This window comes from Nannochloropsis gaditana (genome assembly GCF_000240725.1).
Source record: "Nannochloropsis gaditana CCMP526 unplaced genomic scaffold scaffold166, whole genome shotgun sequence".
Taxonomy (NCBI): domain Eukaryota; class Eustigmatophyceae; order Eustigmatales; family Monodopsidaceae; genus Microchloropsis; species Microchloropsis gaditana.
The window spans coordinates 35932-41532 of record NW_005803787.1 but is presented as its reverse complement, the minus strand read 5'-3'; positions in this window follow the sequence as shown (position 1 = coordinate 41532).

Below are 5601 nucleotides of genomic sequence, written 5' to 3'. Positions count from 1 at the left end.
CACGCTTCGTCAAGAGCTCCGCGGCGTTGTACTTGGCCACCACGGCCTTGGAGACCTCGTTGACGATGGAAGGGAGGACACGCTCGTCGTAGTCGCGACCCAAGGTGCGGAAGATCCAGCGGAGTTGAGCCGAGTCGGGCTTAGACAAAACGCGGATGGTGATGTTGACCATTTGCATGTCTGGGGGAGGGAGGGGAAGAAGTGAGCGGGGTGGGAGGGTCTTCGCCACCCGAGCAGGATGGGAGAACGCGGTCCCTCTAGGATGGATGGATGCATGCACGCGCAGGGAATTCCATGTAGAAGCAGCCGATACGTACCTTTGCTTCCTGTCAAGGACTGGATCATCCGGGGCTTGGGGCGGATGTCGTAAATGATGGGCATGTCGAACCAGGGAATCATAAAATGCATTCCCTCCATGTACACTTCTTCTTTCACACCGATTAATCTGTTGAACAACAGAGCTCGGTGCCCACCCTCCACCGTGTAAAAACTATTGTACCCGGCGTAAAGGATGCCCGTCACACCTAGCAAGGCTCCCAGCGGTCCTGCTGGAGACATGCCCCCGGGGCCACCCCCTCCACCCCCGCCACCCGCGCCACCCCCCATGCCAGCACCTGACATAGAGAAGAGAGGGAACGAAAAAGTCTTAACTCCGTGCGACATGGTACGCGCGTTGTGAAAAGCAGGCAGAAGACTGTGATGCATGGTAGACCTCCTGCTGCTTCATTCCCCCATCCTCGTATCCCTGATATTATGTTGACAAACGTACCCTTGGGAATTTTGCTACCCAGGTTCTCGGCAAACTTCTTGGCTGCATTCATGCTGCCTCTGTGTTTTTTGCAAAAGTAGTAAAAGGATCATGAAACTCAAGAGTCGTCACGGGATACCAAGATATCTGGTGTGCTGAGTGCCCGAGCATAGTCACTGCCCTCCCAACCAATAATTAATTACTTTGCCAAAAAACACTGACCCACGTGGGAACGCCCCACTTCATTCATACGCCACGATATTGTCCAAAAACTCACGCCAAGTCATTGTGGTGGCGGAAATAAGAATCGCCAGGAAGTATTCTGACTCTGCCATGGTCACACAAGGCAGAGGTTTCTTCCCCAACCTCCCGCATTCCTCGCTTCCGAGCCTTTTTTTTTTAAACATTTGCTACCGTCTTAGACTTGAACTGGAAATACCCGCTCACAGACCTGCACATTTTCAGATGCTGCATGAGCGTGTTTCAAAGTGCCATGTCATGCCACAGCTCGTCTCCACTCTTTGTGGCCTGCATATCGGATTCCCAGGGCATCTCCCGTCTTGCAGTTGTCCTCCTGTACAAAAAAGCTGGGCAACACACATTTCGAAACGAAGAGCGATACGGCAATTAAAATTCATTAAACAAGAGTTCCAACATTGTGTGGTTCTTTCATCTGGCTTGAACGGACTATCAGAAAAGCGCTTCCCCCCCCCTTGACCCGTAACTTTCTTTTCACGTTTGAGTCCCGGGCTAAGAATGTTCTACACTTCATCAGCTCTTCTCTTTCCACCAGGCTGAGGCCGTGCTATCCCTGGAACATAAAATTCTTAACCTACGTATCATCTGTGTAAAGCCAGCATAATAAGAGACAGGTATCGGTAGCCGAGGCACCCGCCGCACGCCCTGGGACTCAGGCCCTTCCTCTCCTATCGTTTTCGCTTTAAATACATTAAGAGTGGGCAAGGCTTGTCTGTGGGGGTGTGTGGACACGTGCCAACGACCAAATAAACCTCTCTTTGTCCTACTTTTCGCGAGGAAAGGCATTTAGACGCCGTCAGGGAAGTAGTAGCCAGCCTTGGAGACAGCTTCAGGCACGTCGAAAGAGCCCCCCAGCTGCTGCACAATACCCTTCCCAGTCACACTGGCCTGCAAAAGAAGACCCAAGATGCCCACCATCGCCAGACGTCCGTTCTTGATCTCCTGCAACTGCTTCTCGGCATACTCCTCCTCGGAGTAGTTGAATCCGAAGGGGTTCCATCGCCCCTCTCCCTGGCCGAGTCCGAGATCACCCGCCTCCTTGTCTCCACGGATGACACGGTTCACGCGGAAAAGCTCAATCGCGCCCACCGTGGCGGCGATCTGCCAGAGGCCCGCGGCCGGGACGGTGGTCAAAGCCCCGAAAGGGTTCAGGTTCGCAAACGCATCCACACCAACGTCCTCGTTCCCCGGAAGGTGATAGATGTTGGGGAACACCCATCCGAGGGCGGCAAGCATGGCGACTCGGCCGTGAACAATCTCTGCTTCACGGTACCACTTCAGGGAGCGGCCCGAGCCTCCGATCAGCCAAGGACGGGGAGGGTTGTTCGAGAAGCCGACCGGGTCAAAACCCACATCCCCAGGAAGGCTGCCGTCCAGGTTGGGCGGTCGCTTGTCGAAAGGAAGCGCAGTAGACAGGTCGTCATCCGCGGCCATGCGCACCGCGCCGGTGGCACGACGGGCCAAGGGTGTAGGGGCGATGAAGGCACTTGCCATCGAGGCGAGAGAGAGAAGAGCAATGACCCTCATTCTTGAACGCGCAGGAAAAAAAAAAGCTGGTGGAGGAAGATGTTGTGTTGAGAGAATGTGAGATGGTACGACGTGTGTAAAGTCGAAGAGGAGGGGAACGAGGGTAAGATGGTGGCAAGAGCGAGCGCTGCTCAACATGCGCTAGATTTACCATCCTTACAAATATTCATACAGAGGACACCGTGCAACAATATAACAAGCGGGAGAAGGTCTGAATACTTCACACAGGCATGCGCATGCTTCATTGTGAGCAAGAGTGCCGTTGGGCAAAAAGCGTGGGAGTAGAAATCCAAGTTGACCTCGCGATCATTCCAGGGATCCTTGCTTACCGTCCGTCGACTTACAAGGATAAATGGAGTCAACACCAACAGCCAGCTGGGCCAGCCCCCCTTGCGTAACGAAAAGGATTGTTTACAGGGACCAAAGCGAGCACACTGACCACCCCACAAAGGCCCGGGGCTTGGACAGTCTTGCAGGATATCGACGGGAGGAATCCTCAAGACTTTCGCTCGTTGCGGTTACTGCCTGAGAAGCTTCGCGTTTTTCAACCCTCCACGCAAGCTGTCTAGAAATAGCACAGCCGTGACGACCGGCCCATCACGCTGGGGTGTTCCTCGAGCTTGCTCTAAATTGTGCCCCTTTTTTCGCACACCATCCCCGTGATAGGACATGTCCCTGGCTGGAGATGGACTGAATGACGAGCTCTATTACTTGCTGTGGGCAAAGAGCGAGGCGGCCTCCCGTCGTCACCGGAAACGCAACGATCTTTTTCGGGGTGAATGCGGTCGGCACCAAACGCGACAAGGAACGCAAGTGCCCTGGTACTTGCCGCAGACGGTCGTGTACAAAGCTTCGAGTCCGTGCGCTTGGTATTTTACGTCCGTCAAGACCGGCGAGATCTTGAAAAAAAGCAAGCACAACCTTCTCAGCCGCCGGATCGAAGAGGAATTTACGAAGCAAAGCCAAAGCGGAGACATAGTGGCCTACTATCTCACATTGCCCAATGCCTTCCGAGAGGACGAACATCCGCCAATTCCGGTGCAATCACCGCGAGTGTTGCCAACGTCGACAGACGCTCCGACAAGCGCCTCCTCTTCGACCACACCCGGTCATGACGACGATGCCCGTATCGAGTATTTCGATCGTGCTGGGCTGCATCGTTTTCTTTTCAATCGAAGCAAAGACTGCGGCCTTCTACAAAAATTTATCGAACCTCAAGGTCCGAGAAATGCTGTCATTCGCGCGATTTGGTCCCCCAAACTATGCATTGCGGAACGCCGGGTCACTATCCGGAGCCTAGACGATCGACGTTACGGCCTCTTCGAACGCGCCGTGACTTATGAAGGCGCAGACCATCACAGTCAGGCCACGCCCTTGAAGAGTCATGCCCTTTCTACGCTCATCCAAAACGTTTGTAAGCAGCTCGTGGACCACGTGGCGCTTGTCACCTTCCCGAAGCAACAGATCGCCCGGGCCGTCTTTAATTTCAAGGTCGATGCCCACGGTCGCCTCTATTTTTTATGGTCTTCCTCCATAAGACTGGAAGACGCGTCCATCGGCCCCGTGGCAGCTGCATCACCGCCATCGTCTCTTCTTGGGCAGCCACGGGGTGCGAAGCCAGGTTCTGTTCGCAGGGAGCGACGGAGAGACGCACCGGAGCGGCAACGAGGAGAACCGCAACGCGACCAACGACGGCAACCCATGAAGCAGAATCTCGTACAAGAAGGAAGAAAAGGAAGGGTTCAACGACGGGGGGATGCCCGCCCGCGGTCATCGTCCGGGTCGCCCCTTCCCACGCCCACCGACGCCGACGACGATCGCTTGCTAGACCTGCGGGCCCATGTGCGCCTCCCCTCCGACGTGCACCTGTTCGAGAAGGCCGCTTACCACCCCACGGACCCAGAGGCTTTCCCCTCGCCTGTCTTCACTCGCCGATGCCCCTCTTGCCACAGCCTGGTCCACCCCGACCGGTTGCATCCTGTCACGTACCAAATGGTGGCATGGCTCCACGACAAGGCGGAGAAACGTGCACGTCGGACGCAGACTCCAGGGGAGGAGAAGGGGGCAGAGAAGCGGTGGAACAAAAGGCGTGGAAAAGAGTGATTCAGGGCGTGACAACAAAAGGATAGGCGAGTCAGCAGCACAGCCTGAGGGCATGCCGCAGACGATTCCACCCTTACTATTGGCGCTACACCCGGAACTTGGCAACGCAGGGGTTGATGCCTACCAACGCTGGAAGGAGGACACCGCCTTCGCACAGGAACGAGTGAATGTCTGCGAAAATTGCTTCGTGCGCCATGCCGACGTTGCCTGCGAAGCAATAGGTCGACGGGCCCGCGTGCTTCCGTCCATCGCGCCGCCACGGTCCCTCGCACAATCGCAAAACTGGCCCATAAAAGACGGTAAAGTAGCCTCCAAAGTCAAATTACAACCGTAAACAAATATGAATACATGATTTGGAGGGGAGCTGACGGCTTCTCGATTTTATCGTTGCACGAAAGAGTCAATTTTTTACAAGTTTACATTTTCCTGCCGCCTCTTATTTCATCGCCCTTTTGAACAAGAATATACATGCCACCGTCCTCTCACAAGACAGAATCGAAAACCAAGTAAGACAGGATCAGTGTGGCTCGCCTACCAGAACATGCCTTCCATGTGCCCGCCATGCTCGATCATCCCCTCTCGATGTTTTGCAACTTCTCACTCACAATTGCCCCCTGTTCTCCTTATTCCTGCATGCTCGATCGCCAATTCCTCAAGCGCCAAGTCCAAACCACCACTGTTCTTTTCCTCCTCTTTCACATTCCATTCTTGCGTCGGCTTCTCCCTTCCCTTTTGCTCCTTTTCCCCCATTTCCACTTCCTTCTCCTTCCCACCACCTCCCAACTCCTCTTCTTCCTCCTCGTCCTCATCCTCACTCCACGAAAGTTCCAACGCGTCGGTCTCCCTCCTCATCTGCGCCAAACCCGTCATTTCCTCCAAGACCCCCTGCTCGTTGCAGACACGCAGCACTAGCCCCGCCCCCTCCCTCTTGTAGGCTTCGATGACCGCAGGAGCGCAGCCTGTAC